General features: G+C 43.7%; 1 long non-coding RNA gene across 2 annotated transcripts in view; it reads right to left on the bottom strand.

Annotated features, from left to right (window-relative positions):
* Positions 1 to 599: 599 nt before the first annotated feature.
* The window catches only part of LOC140460524 (uncharacterized), a 29633-nt gene continuing 15879 nt past the window's right edge, over positions 600 to 14353 (bottom strand). For both annotated transcript variants that reach the window (XR_011954154.1, XR_011954155.1), the window contains one exon: positions 600 to 874. This is a non-coding gene — a long non-coding RNA (uncharacterized lncRNA). The remainder of the gene's footprint in view (positions 875 to 14353) is intronic.

The following is a 14353-nucleotide window of genomic DNA, read 5'->3' as shown; positions in this document are numbered from 1 at the left end:
ACCACATATCCTAAATTAATCTAGTGATCTGTTTGCCAGTATTTGGCTCATATCTCTCTCAACCCTTCCTATTCATATAGAGACCTTTCCAGAACCCATCCCGAAGGCTTTTACATGTTGTAAATGTACCAGCCTTGACACACGGCCTCTGGCAGCTCATTCCATACACGTACCACGCCCTGCGTGAAAATTTATCCCTTTTGTCCCTTTTAAACCTTTCCCCTCTCACCCTAAGCCGATGCCCCTCTAGTTTTGGACTTCCTCTAACCTGGGGAAAAGACATACGAAATTGAGCAGCCAGACAAAATTCAAAACAATAAAATGTTGAGTCCCAGGAAAACAAATTTGTGGCACCAGTCTTTTTTTCCCCCCTATTAGCATTTGGACTGAAAATCTGTCGGTTACACCAACACCTCCACAGGACAGACTACGCATGCTTCTCAGTGTCAGCAAGCACTGCGCATGTACACCGGTGTCAGCAAAATACTGCGCATGCTCCTACCTGACATCGGAAACATCACACGACATTCTTTTGATGGACCAATAAAAAGCGCCAGAAGACCGGAAGGAGTGTGGTCTTCCTTCCATTGAAATCCCCCTTCTTCTCTGAATGCGGACGTTGGGCTATGAGTTTGTGAAGTTGTAGTTGCTGTTCTTTTCTCTCTGAATGAAGATTGAGCTTCACATCAGACTGCAACTTTCCTCTGTTCAACATCTGGGAGTACAACACGCTCTTTTCTCACCCTCCTTTTCCATTTTATTTTTTTCATTCTGGAGTTCAGTTCTTGACTTGCAGCAAAGTTGGTTCAGGTCTGTGTCTTAATTGGCAAACACATGGCAAATGCAGTTACACAGTGTGAAGTTATAGTCTTTCCTGTGAAATAAAAACAGAAATGAGATGCATTGTTTAAATGGTGATATATTGGGATGTGGAACAAGTGAGAACTGCAGACGCTAGAGATCAGAGTCGAAATATGTGGCGCTGGAAAAGCACAACAAGTCAGGCAGCATCCGTGGTGCAGGGCAGTCAATGTTTTGGGCAAAAACCATTCATCAGGAATGATGTGTGGACGTACAAAGGTGCTTCAGCTACCTTCTTCTCAGGCTTTCTATCCCAGTCAATGCCAGTTGTCAGACAGGTGCAGCAAGCAATGAGCAAGGCAAGTGGTGTATTAGCAAGAGGAATTGAGTTCAGAGGTGGGAATGTCTTCCTGCAGTTAGGGGGTCATTGAATATATTCAAAGCTGAGTTTATCTGACTTTTGAATGTTAAAAGTAGTTATGGGGGAAGGCAAGGAAATGTTTTTGTTTAATATTTTATTAGAAACTTTTTCAAATCTTTTACAAAACATTTATAGACAAAAAAGAACAATACCAAAATACAGAAAGATAGAGGCAGTACAAAATGTCATATCACGATACTATTAATAATGAACTAACTACTATTCTACCAGAACAACTGTACCTACTTAGCTTAAACTAAACTACAATCAAATTTTAAAAAAATTTAACCTGAATTCAAATTAAATTACATCACATTATTTTATTCTATTTCACTCACTACTCTCCACTGAGGCTCCCATCCCTGGGAGCTCCAGTTATTGTGCCCATATTCTTTTTCCCCAGCCTCCCTTCCCAGAGCCCCACTGATGCTCAAACTGATTCCCATGGCATACCACGGCCCTAATCAATATTGCTGATAAGTCTGCACCCATATCATTTAGAAAGGGTTGCCACGTCTTGTAAAACCGCCCTGTTCTGTGGTGCACCATATTCATGTGGTAGTCTTGGGGGAGATGCTCCATCACTAGCCAACGCCACCCCGTAAGACCTGGGGTTTTTTCCAATGTCGATTTCATTAAAATGTTCTTCCTTGCATAGTGGGTAAGAATACTACAGTCTCTCCCTATGTTTCCCCAGGAGAGGGCAAATTTGCTAACCCCAGAAAAAGAAATGCCAGATCCACTTTAACTTCAATCCCGAGAATGTCCTTCGGCTCCCTTACTGTACCACTCCAGTAAGTCTGGACCTTAAAACATGACCATTAGCAGTGTGTGAGAGTGCCTATAATAATTTTACATTTGGGACAACCTGGTGATACTCCTCTCTTGAACTTAGCCTCTCTAGCGCCATATGAGCACTGTGTAAAATCTTCAATTTCATGGCCTGTGCTTTGTTACGTATTGAAATTTGCCTTACATTTTCCCATATTTCTTTTCCATACTTCCAATGAAGTATCATGTCAGAGTTCCTTATTCCACATCCTACAGGTTCCCTCCGCGTCCCCTAAGGCACGTCCCTTTTGTAAATAATACAAAATACTGACTGAAAGAACACCAGCACACTCGAGTACTCTTTTCTCCACGTCTGACCTGGAAAGCTGAGCTGGGACCATCGAATATAATCTTTTATGTGAAAGTACCGGAATAGGTACAATCCATATTTCTGACTTAGCTGGCTAAATGACATCAAGACCTCCCCCTTGAAAAAAATTCCCAGAAACGAGATTCCCTTATTCTCCCATGACCTAAAGCCGGAGTCCATTGCCCCAGGTTTAAATCCTTCGGCTCCCATCAATGGGGTAAACGGTGAGGTCTTAAGCCAATTGCCCTCATCTTGCCTCATTATCCTCCAGGCTTTCACCGTATTTAAAATGATTGGACTCTTACACTGCTCGGTCATGGATTTCATCTTATCCATAAATAATTAGGTGACAACGCAACTGTGAGGCTTCAACATCAAGCCAAATTGACCCTGAATCACCCTCATGCCCCACCACCCAGATATGGGAACAAAGTGCATATTTGATGTCTCCAAGTCCAGAAGGATCACCCCACTCCCTCACCCTGCGAGAGCTGCAATTTGGTAAACTTAATTAGGGTATGCCTGCGACACCAAATAAAAGAACCTAGCCAACCTCCATAATACTCATCTGCGTAGCAACAACGGGACCATTCTCAAGGGGTACAACAGGCGAGGAAGAACATTCATTTTATTTAGGGCTAATCGGCCTAACCATGATAACGGTAATCCCTCCCACTGCTGCAAATCCTGCTTTATCCTCTCGAGTAATTGTCCATAGTTAGCTTTAGCTTTATACAGCTGGTGGAAGGCAGGTGTAATAAAACTTCTCAAATACAAAAATCCTTTTGACGACCATCTAAACAGGAACTACATTCCATCCTTCAGATCAGGCACCTCCACTAATCACCCCACCGGCATGGCTTCCGATTTTGTAAAGTTGATCCTGTAGCACGAAAAACAGCCAAATAAATTAATTGTTTGAATCAATTGAGAAACTGACTCCTCCAGATTGGCCAAGAACAAAAGGATGTCATCAGCACATAGGGTGATCTTATGCTCCCCCATTCCCACCTCTGGCCCCACTATTTCAGGATCCCTCCTGATAGCCTCAGCTAATGGCTCAATTGCCAAGGTAAATAGCAGCGGTGAAAGGACACCCCTGTCAACTACCTCTCCCAATATGAAAGTTATCTAACTTAGTGCCATTTGTGATGACTGCTGCCTTAGGATCATTGTACAACACCACCACCCATCTAGCAAAGGTTCCTCCCAGACCAAATACTTGGGGACCCCAAACAAGTACAGCCATTCTATCCGGTCAAATGCCTTTTCTGCGTCGAGGGAGACCACCGAACCCAGGATCAATCTTTGTGGCATACCTGCACTATGTTCAGTACCCTCCTGACATTGTTGGAGGAGCTACAGCCCTTAAAACACATCTGATCATCTTTGATAATACAGGACAAAACCTTTTCCAACCTCAGGGCCAGCATCTTGGGTAGAATTTTAAAATCTACATTCAACAGTGAAATGGGTCTGTATGAAGCACCATTCTTCAGGCTCTTTCTCCTTCTTTAAAATGAAGGAGATATTAGCCTCCCTAAGAGAGGGCGGAAGACAAACCTGTGTATCTGAATAGCTATACATCCTCAGAGGTGGCATTTATGAATTCCTTATGGAATTCACTTGGGAAGCCATCTGACCCCGGTGCGTTGCCACTCTGGAGATACATTATTGTTTCCTGCACCTCCTGTATCGTCATTGGTGCATTCAACCTGTTCCGCCTTTATACTGGGGAGGGGCAGGTTCTCCAAATTCAAACAATCTTTGTTTGGCAAAGGAGACCCTTTTTTGCCACCTGTGTGTGCAATGAGTTGAGAGCAACCCTGAGAGCTGCAGCTTGACCAGTGAAGTCCTAATATAAAATACTTCCTCAGCATCTATTGTTGCTCCTCCCTCTGCTTCCTTCTAGTTGTTTAATACGCAATAACTAGGCCTCATAAATATGCCATAGTGGCCTCCCACAGTATTGCCAGATTATTGGCCTTGAGTTGATAACCCAAAAGACCCTGAACCTTCTTCTGATGTACTCAACGAATTTGCCATTCCTTAACAGGAATGGGTCCGTGCGCCAGTGCCGTGCATCCATTCCACCACCCTTGATTTTACCATCTAAATACACTGGCACGTGGTATGAGACAGCTATATTCCCAATTTTACAAGCCAGTGTTCTATCCAAAATATTTGATGGTATAAAAAAACATGTCAACTCGTGTGTGGCACTTGTGTTGGTTGGAACAGAAAGTAAAGTCTCTTCCATTCAGGTGGAGGTGCCTCCACACATCCACTAACCCCAACTCCTCACACTGGGGCAGCACGGTGCCTCAGTGGTTAGCTCTTCTGCCTCACAGCACCAGGGACCAAGGTCCGATACCGGCCTTGGACGACTGTGTGTGGAGTTTGCACATTCTCCCAGTGTCTGCGCGGGTTTCCTCCGGGTGCTCTGGTTTCCTCACACAGTCCAATGATGTACAGGTAAGGTGAATTGGCCATGCTAAATTGCCCATGGTGTTAGGTGCATTAGTCAGAGGGAAATAGGTCTGGATGGATTACTCTTCGGAGGGTCATTGTGGACTTATTGGGCCGAAGGGCCCGTTTCCACACTGTAGGGAAACTAATCAAACTAATCATGTCCACCAACTGCTTAGATCGTGCAGTCATACATGCCAGGCCCCTTGACACCCTGTCTACCTCAGGATCTATGAGGAGATTAACATCCCCTCCTATGATTGTGCTGTGCACCCCAAGACTCATTAATTTAGCAACTGCATCAATTAGAAATGTAAGAGGGTACATGTGGGGGGATGGGGGTGGGGAGGAGATACACATTCAGGACACCATACTCTTCTCCATGTAGTTGAGCTTTAAGAATGATGAACTGTCCAAGTTCGTCCTTAATTTTCTCAATTACCTGGAAAGGGAGGTTCCTTCTTATCAGTATAGCCACTCCTCTACTCTTAGAGCTAAAGGAGAAGAATACCCTATCATAAATCCCCCACCACCCAACCCCACCTTGCCCATAGCTAATATTCTGGATCTTTCCAACTGAGGCCGTGCCCTAGCCCCAGGCAATTCACAGATGAAAAAAAAACACGTTATTTACATTCTGAGAGTTAAAAATGGATGCCCACTTCCCCCTCTTCCCCCTCTCCCCCCCCCCCCCACACACTCACACCCCTTCTCCATACATCTTAACCACAGGTATAGCCACCCCCAAACCAAACCAAAAGGACAGCAGTTAAAACAAAAGTCCTCACATAATGCACAACTGACCGATATACTAAATAATTCCGGTTTTACATCAAGGCAGTACAGAGAAGCCGATAACCACTGAGCAAATGGAGAGAGAAAGAAAAGAAAAGAATGGGCAGAAAGAACTGTACCATTGTCCGTATCGATGGCCCCATTCCGGCCTGAGTCCTTGAATTCAGAGAATTCACAAAGTCCTTCACCTTTTCTGCTGAATCAAAATGATATACCGTCCCCCCATGAGCAAAATGCAACACGGCCAGGGACCTCAAGGAACATTGAATGTTCAGATCCCTTAATTTTCTCTTAACTTCATCAAAAACCCTTTCTCTTCATAATTCTGGCTCCTGAGAAGTCCTGAAAAGATATTATTCTTGAGCCTTTAATGCACAAAGCCTGTGGATCTCTTCCCAGTTTTCTTGCTGTTTCAATCACTAACTGTTTTTCTTTATAATGCAGGAGTCACACAAGGACCGTGCAGGGGCGTGGGTCCGGTACTGACCTGCACATTGCAATCCGGTGGGCCCGCTCCAAACCCAATAGGCCCGACTCCAACTCCAGCCCCAAGAACGTCAGGAACCACTTCTCCAGGATTCCAATGAGGTCTTCACCTTCCTCACGTTCCGGAAGACCCACGAGCTGTAAGCTTTTTCTCCTACTTTTGTTTTCCAGGGCGTCCACTTGCTCCTGAAGGACCCGAACCTGGTCTTCCAGCGTTTGGATCCTTCCTCCTGAGACCTCCGCCACGGTCCTCTCCTCTGCTGCCTATTTTCTTCAGGCCAATATTTGAATTTCCTGCTCGTGCTTTTCCAGCGTGGCAGATATTGGTTCCACCGCTGCTTCAATCTTTTCTCGGAGTTTGGTGAACTCCGAGGGTAACTGCTGCTGCCCCATTAAATCCAAAGGGGCCACCCTTGGAGTTTGAGCAATGGCTCCAGGCACCCCCGATGCAGTAGGGGAGTGCCCTGCCTGCTGCACTCCTTTTGGCCCCTTTCCTTCATTTGCTTTCATCCTGGTCTTAAAGATGTCAAACCACAATTTTAGCAGCTCCAGATGTTCACTAAGTTAATATTAGTTTTTTTTTCTCCGAAGGAGGGTTGGGGTTGGGGGGGTGGGGGGTGGTGGTGGTAAAGGTCCACATTGCCATAGGACATGGCACAGAGCCCAACACAGCAGACCACTCAGACAACCGCCATCTTAGATCTTCAAGAAAATAGTTTTCAGACCCCAGTAGAGAAAAGCTACAGGATCCTACAGCACAGAAACAGACCCTTCAGTCCAACTAGTCCATGCAATGTTCTCAAATTAAACTGGTCCATTTGCCAGTGATTGTCCCATATCCCTCTGAACCTTTCCTATTCATGTACTTATCAAAATGTCTTTTAAACATTGTTACTGGACCTGCATCCACCACTTCCTCTGGACATTGATTCCACACACAAACCACTTTCTTAAAAATAAGGTTCTCCTCATCTTTTTAAAATCTTTCTCCTCTCCCCTTCAAAATTTGCTCCCTCATCTTGAAACCCCCACCCTAGGGAAAGGACACCTGCTGGTCACCTCATCTATACCCCTCATGATCTTCTAATCCTCTATAAAGTCACCTCTCTACCTCCTAGACTCCAGTGAAAAACATCTCAACCTATCCACCCAGATGTAAGTGTATTCCTATCCAGTTATGATCTGTTCAGTGCTGGTGCAGGCTCGAAAAACCAAATGGTCTACCCCTGCTCCCAATTCTGTCACACTGTGTGAGACCAGAAGACATGAGAACAGAAATTACGCCATTCAACGCATCGTGTCTACTCCGCCATTCAATCATGGTTGATAAATTTCTCAACAATATTCTCCTGCTTTCTCCCCATTACCTTCGATTCCCTTGATACTCAAGAAGCTATCTATCTCAGTCTTAAATATACTCGGTGACCTGGCCTCTTGTGGCAATGAATTTTATAGATTCAGCATTCTCTGGCTGAAGACATTAATTCTTATCTCCATTCTGAAAAGTCTTCCCCTTACTCGAAGGCTGTGCCCTCATGTTCTAGTCTCTCCTACCAATGGAGACATCTTGTCAATGTCCACTCTGTCCTGGCTGTTCAGTATTCTGTCGGTTTCAATTATAGCCCCCCCTGAGTGTGGGCCTGTTAATCAGCATGGACCAGACCCTTCAGGATGAGGTACAGAGGAATTAGGTTCAGCAAAGTGAGAATGGGGGAGAGTCTGAGGGATGGAGATTTTCAGCTTTCTGGGAATGAGAGAGGAAAGAAAGTTTGAGATAAATTAGAATTGATTAGATAGGCAGATGGGCCAAGGAGTGGCAGATGGAGTTTAATTTAGATGAGTATGAGATTTTGCGTTTTGGTAAGGCAAATCAGGGCAGGACTTATACACCCAATTCTAAGGTCCTGGGGAGTGAAGCAGAACAAAAAGACCTTGGTGAGCAGGTTCATAGTTCCTTGAAAATGGAGTCGCAAGTAGATCAGATAATGAAGGAGCTGTTTGGTATGCTTTCCTCCATTGGTCAGTACATTGAGTTAGACCATGTTTTGGAATACCACGCATAGTTCTGATCTCCCTGCTGCAGGAAAGATGTTGTGATACTTGAAAGAGTTCAGAAAGAATTTACAAGGCTGTTGCCAGAGTTTGAAGGTTTGAGCTCCAGGGAAAGGCTGAAGAGACTGGGTCTATTTTCCCTGGAGTGTTGGAGGCTGAAGGGTGACCTTATAGAAGTTCATAAGGGGCTTGGATAGGATGCATCGCCAAGATCTTTTCCCAAGGAAATGTGAGTCCAAAAGTATAGGGCATAGGTTTGAGATGAGAGTGGGAAGATTTAAAAATAACCTGAGGGGAAACTTCCTCACAAAGATGGTGATGTCTCTGTGGAATGAGCTGCCAAAGTTAGTGATGGAGGCTGGTACAATTACAACATATTAAAAGGCATCTGGATGGGTTCATGAATAGGAAGAGTTTTGAGGGAAATGGGCCAAATGCTGGCAAATGGGACTGGATTAATTTAGGATATCTGGTCGGCACCATTGATTGGGCCGAAGGGTCTGTTTCTGTGCTGTATGACTCTAATCGTCTTCAGTGAAAGTAGAAGTGTGGTTGTGAAGACTAGACTTCCAGAGTAGTTTTCAAAGATGTTTTGCCCTGACTGGGAGCAGAAGTTACAATGAAATCTTTCATTTGTGAGACAGCAACTGAGTGAGGGAGCACATCTGGAATTCTGGTGGAAAGTGGGAATTCATTGCACTGTGGGGATGACGTGCTTTCAGGTTTACTGGCAGTAAGTACAGTGTGCTGAGTGGAGAACCGAGTGAAGGGTTAGGTGGGTTTTTGTTTTAAACTGCTCATTTCATTCAGCCTTCAACATTGTATTTCCAACGCTGTCCATCAGAAGGAGCAGTGAATCAGTAACTGGTATCGTTAGAAGCCTTACAATTTTCAGTACTGCAGGTATTGCATTGTTTCATCAGCATTGTAAAGGTTACAGGCAGCAGTGGGAGGTGTGGGCTGGATTCACTAGAAATGATTAAGCAGTTACAGAACACACATACGAGAGGGCAGGGGGGGACTTGTCTTTCCATTTGCAGAAAGTGGGAGGTTCTGGGAGCTGTCATCCGGAGCGCACACAAACTTGGTAAATCATTGAAGCCCTACAGTGTGGAATCAGGCCATTCAGCCCATACAGGCAACGCTGACCCCTCTGAAGACCATGCCACCCAGACCCACCCCCACCCCGCCTATCCTGTCCTGTCATTTCTGCTGGTGAATTAGACTAGGACTAGGGGACATGGCCTCAAGATTAGGGAGAGTAGATTTAGGACAGAGATGAGGAAGAACTGCTTTTCCTGGAATGTGGTGAATCTATGGAATTCTCTGCCCAAGGAAGCAGTAGCAGCAGCTTTATTAAATATATTCAGGATACAGTTGGCTGGATTATTGCATTATAGGGAATTAAAGGGTAGTTGGGACAATGCAGATAGGAGGAGCTGAGATGATGATCTTAATGAATGGCAGAGCAGGCTGGATGGGCCAAATGGCCTACTCCTGCTTCTATTACTGTGAAACTATAACTGTGTATTTCCCTTGGCTAACCCATCTAACCTGTACATCCCTGGAGACAATGGGCAATTTAGCATGGCCAATCCAAATCAAGGCCGGTGAGCAGTGTGGTGATGTGGAAAATGAATGTTAGAGAACGATAAAAAGGGACAAGGAGGATAAACGTAGCAGCAATCAAAGCTGGATTCAAAATATCACAAAAAATAAAAGTAAAAGCTGAATGTGTGCTGCATTGTAACAAAAGGGAATGAATTGGCTGCACACATTGAAGAGAATAATTATGATCTGAGACTCCTTACAGAGAAGTTTAATGGGAAGCTCGGTAAAGGTAGATGGTTGGCATTGCTAATCAAAGCACAGATCACAGGGTAGTCTGGTGTCAGCTCGGATTTCAGGTCCTGATTTCTCTGTCCTCTGTTGATCTCCCTGTTCCCACAGAGTAAGGTGTCGTATGTCCTCAGCTCTGCTGGGTTTTTGCTGAAGCTTTGACCCCCTTTTCCACCTTCCAGAACAAGAAAACATTCAGTCATTCAAGGCCCAACCCACATTGCCCCAGCCTGTCAACCATCCAGACAGAGAGACTCATCGTAGTGGGGAATAAACAAGAAAATGTAACAAAATTAGAATAAATAGGTGAGTGTGTTTAGTGTTTGTTCATTGGGAAGTAAGCCAGAAATAAAGGTCTCCCAGGATTGTTATGGTACCGAACTTGAGGAATTCTCTCTCCCTGACATCTAACTATTAGTACCCAACTCTGATTTATAACAACATTTACAGAAATAAAGCATTTGTTATCAAACAGACATAGAGATAAACAGCATAGACATAGACATTTGCTTTCTCTCATGCACACACACATGCATATAATTGTATAGGGTGAATTTGTATTTGCAGAATTATATTTATAGATACATAGAACATTACAGCGCAGTGCAGACCCTTCAGCCCTCAATGTTGCACCGACCTGTGGAACAAATCTGAAGCTCATCTAACCGACACTATTCTATTCTCGTCCATATGCCTATCCAATGACCATGTAAATGCCCTTAAAGTTGTCGAGTCTACTACTATTGCAGGCAGTACGTTCCACACCTCTACTACTCCGAGTAAAGAAACTATCTCTGACCATCTGTCCTATGTCTATCACCCCTCAATTTAAAGTTATATCCCCTCGTGCTAGCCATTGCCATCCAAGGAAAAAGGCATTCACTGTCCAACCTCTCTGACTCTCTGATTATCTTATGTCTCAGTTAAGTCATCTTTCAACCTTCTTCTCCCTAACGAAAACAGCCGCAAGCCCCTCAGCCTTTCCTCCTCAGACCTTCCCTCCATACCAGGTAACATCCTAGTAAATCTCCTCTGAACCTTTCCCAAAGCTTCCACATCCTTTCTATAATGCGGTGACCAGAACTGTACGCAATGCTCCAAATCTGGCCGCACCAGAGTTTTGTAAAGCTGCAGCATGATTTCATGGTTCTGAAACTCAATCCCTCTACCAACAAAAGCTAACACACCGTATGCCTTCTTAACAGCCCTATCAACCTGGGAGTAACTTTCAAGGATCTACGTACTTGGACACCAAGATCTCTCTGCTCATCTATACTACCAAGAATCTTACCATTAGCCCAGTACTCTGCATTCCTGTTGCTCTTTCCAAAGTGAATCACCTCACGCTTTTCCGCATTAAACTCCATTTTCCACCTCTCAGCCCAGCCCTGCAGCTTATCTATGTCTCTCTGTAACTGACAACATCCTTAGTCAGTATCCACAACTCTACCGACTTTAGTGTCATCCGTGAATTTACAAACCCACCTTCTATGCCCTCATCCAGGTCATTAATAAAATGACGAAGAGCAGTGGACCCAAAACAGATCCTTGTGGTACCTCACGAGTAACTGAACTCCAGGATGAATATTTCCCATCAACCACCACCCTCTGTCTTCTTTCAGCTAGCCAATTTCTGATCCAAAAATTTGATTTTGTTCAAAAAATGCGCAATCTGCTGGCAGTCAATGCAGTCAGTGCATGCATATACTATTTTATAAATTTCACTTTGGAAACAGAACCTGTCAGATTCAAAATTGGGATACAGACTGACTGTGACCTCATACCTTTAATGCATTGTCTGAGCTGAGGTGTCACCTTTTCTTAGAAACCTTAAGTTATCTTGAGAAGGTGATTTGTAAGAAGTTCTGAGATTTACATATTAATGATACCTACAACCCATTCTAAAAGATTAAAGACTGATGGTTTGCCACGTCTGTATGTTTAGTTTCTCACTGGTGTTGGTGTCAATGCCTTGACCCCGTGACTGGTTGTTTCTAAAGACGCTGTATTACAGGTTTATCCTGAATTTATACAGTTTTTCTTTGCTTCCCAAAATCAGATCTGCTCACACTGAGCAGTATCCCAATGTCATGAAAGATGTTAACTTTCAGGTAGAGTCATTCAAAAGAGATGTTTTTTATTTTTTTGGCCCTGTAAGATCCTGAATTAGCATCCTTTGGGTAAATTAGAGTGGAGTGAGAACGGATGGCGGGGGTGGGGGTGGGGGGGGAAGAGATTGGGATGGTGCTTTCAATTTTGTGGAATAACAAAAGAAAAGATTGTTCTGCAGAAAAAGAATTGTTTGTTCTGAATTTCTACCCTGGACTGATGTTAAAGTGGTGATTTGAGACCGCCCAGGGAATCTCTTGTGGACTCAGACCTGTAAAGCCTCCCTCTTGGTTCGTCCTGGGAATCGTACTGTTTGGAAGTCTGGAATAAAAACCTGTTATGGACAGTTTAGTATAATTTTAGTTATCCCCTTTATTCACTAAAAGCATCACTGTGACAGCATAACATTGATACCTATAAGCTAAACTAACTTGGTTCTAATAATCTAGGAGAGTGGGTTACCAGCTGTTCAAATGCCCAGCAGGCTACTCCAATGTCTTGATACAAAGTGGCTTCCTTTGTACAAAATTTTGAAAAATAAATTGCATGTTCTTAATTAGACAGATAATAGTGAAAGACAATAATTCATAAGGAAGAAAAGCTAATTGACAGGTCTGTGAAGCTTGACTAATCACTCCGACAGGCCCTAAGCCATTCGTCAGGTGGGAAAAACAGCTGAGTTAGGCGCCTGCTAGTGAGATAAACTCCTCTCATAAAGAGGTACCAGTCTCAGCTAATTGGAGAGTTCACAAGATAACCTTGCACAGCTCACATGTCAGATACAGTTCTTTTATAAAACGGCTTCTTAATAAGGAGGGCAAACGTTCAATCATAAAATGGCTTCCCGACACATTGAAGAGATTCTTGCACAATATTCGGCCTCAAATAATTTCTAAGCTAGGAGCAGACTCCTGCTTTTTAAGCACTAAACCATTCTGTACCTGAGGCGGAGATGTTACCGTAAGGTTGCATTTAAACTGATTCATTCGTCTTTGAATGAAACATGCCTACTTTTCAAGTTTGTGATTCAAATTCAAATAAGACATAAGATCTAATTAGTTAGAATTGACAGTGGGGCAGTCTGTAAAAACAGCAAGTAAGTTAAAGCTTTCAGTTTTTCCTTTTACAGAATTTGCATTTCATAACCAGAATTGGCTTCTCAAAATGCAATTAAATTCAATCCATACCAGCTAAGCACTAAAATGGTGTCTCTCTCTAGTGTCCTTTTGAACTCTCAAGTCAGGGTTTTGTAACAGCAAAGATTTATTTTCTCTGTGACTGCCCTGCTTGCAAGGGATATACGAATCCATTATAATTGACAGCAACTGAGTGTTAATTGCAAAGTTTTTGATAGTAACAAGTTTCTTTTCAGGGTCAGAATCAAATACTGTCATTAATTTCACAAGGGAACGGCTGTGAATGTTATCACTTGGTGTCCTGTTCATACAGATTCACCGATGCTAAGGCAAATGTTCTTAACTGTCCTACAGCATCCTGGTATCACTTGGTAAGCCCAGGTGTCCCTATCTTTTACATTCTTTAAGATGCCCCCCTTTTTTCTACTGCAATAAATGTGTTCTATAATTCAGCATTACATTTAGTCTAAATGTTTAAAGACCAGTTTTAAGGCGAGAGACCTTCTCAGTGACAATGATAACTTTTGTAATCTCTTTTTACAGAGTATTTGATCTGAAAACTGAAGTTTAAAAATCAACAGATGAAGAGCTTATGCCCAAAACGCTGACTCTCCTGCTCCTCAGATGCTGACTGACCTGGTGTGCTTTTCCACACTTTTTGACTCTGACTCTCCAGCGTCTCCTGTCCTCAATTTCAAGTCAATGTCTGACAGTCATTCAGTCCATTGGGACTGTAACGAGTTTTGACTAAGATTCTGTGAGAAGGAGCAAAGTTTTTTGGTCCCTGTTTCAGTACGTTTTCAGCATCAGTGGGACTGAATGAGAGACCCTACTGTTACAGCGTACTGAGTGTGGAACCTAAAACAGTTATCCAGCCTGGAAAGAGGAATTCACGGCAGGGAGGGACTGTACACGTGTTTGTGTGCCGCTGAAGCTTCAGCCATGGAGAAACCAGAAGAATCCCACCCCATGGAGAAACCTTGGAAGTGTGGCGACTGTGGGAAAGGCTTCCATGTCCCGTCTGTCCTGGAGGCTCATCAGCGCAGTCACACTGGGGTCAGGCCATTCTCCTGCTCAGAGTGCGGGAAGGAGTTCAGCAGTTCC

The sequence above is a fragment of the Chiloscyllium punctatum genome, chromosome 36 (genome assembly GCF_047496795.1).
Source record: "Chiloscyllium punctatum isolate Juve2018m chromosome 36, sChiPun1.3, whole genome shotgun sequence".
NCBI lineage: Eukaryota > Metazoa > Chordata > Chondrichthyes > Orectolobiformes > Hemiscylliidae > Chiloscyllium > Chiloscyllium punctatum.
Note: the sequence above shows the minus strand (reverse complement) of the source record. Positions and strands in the feature narration are given on the sequence as shown.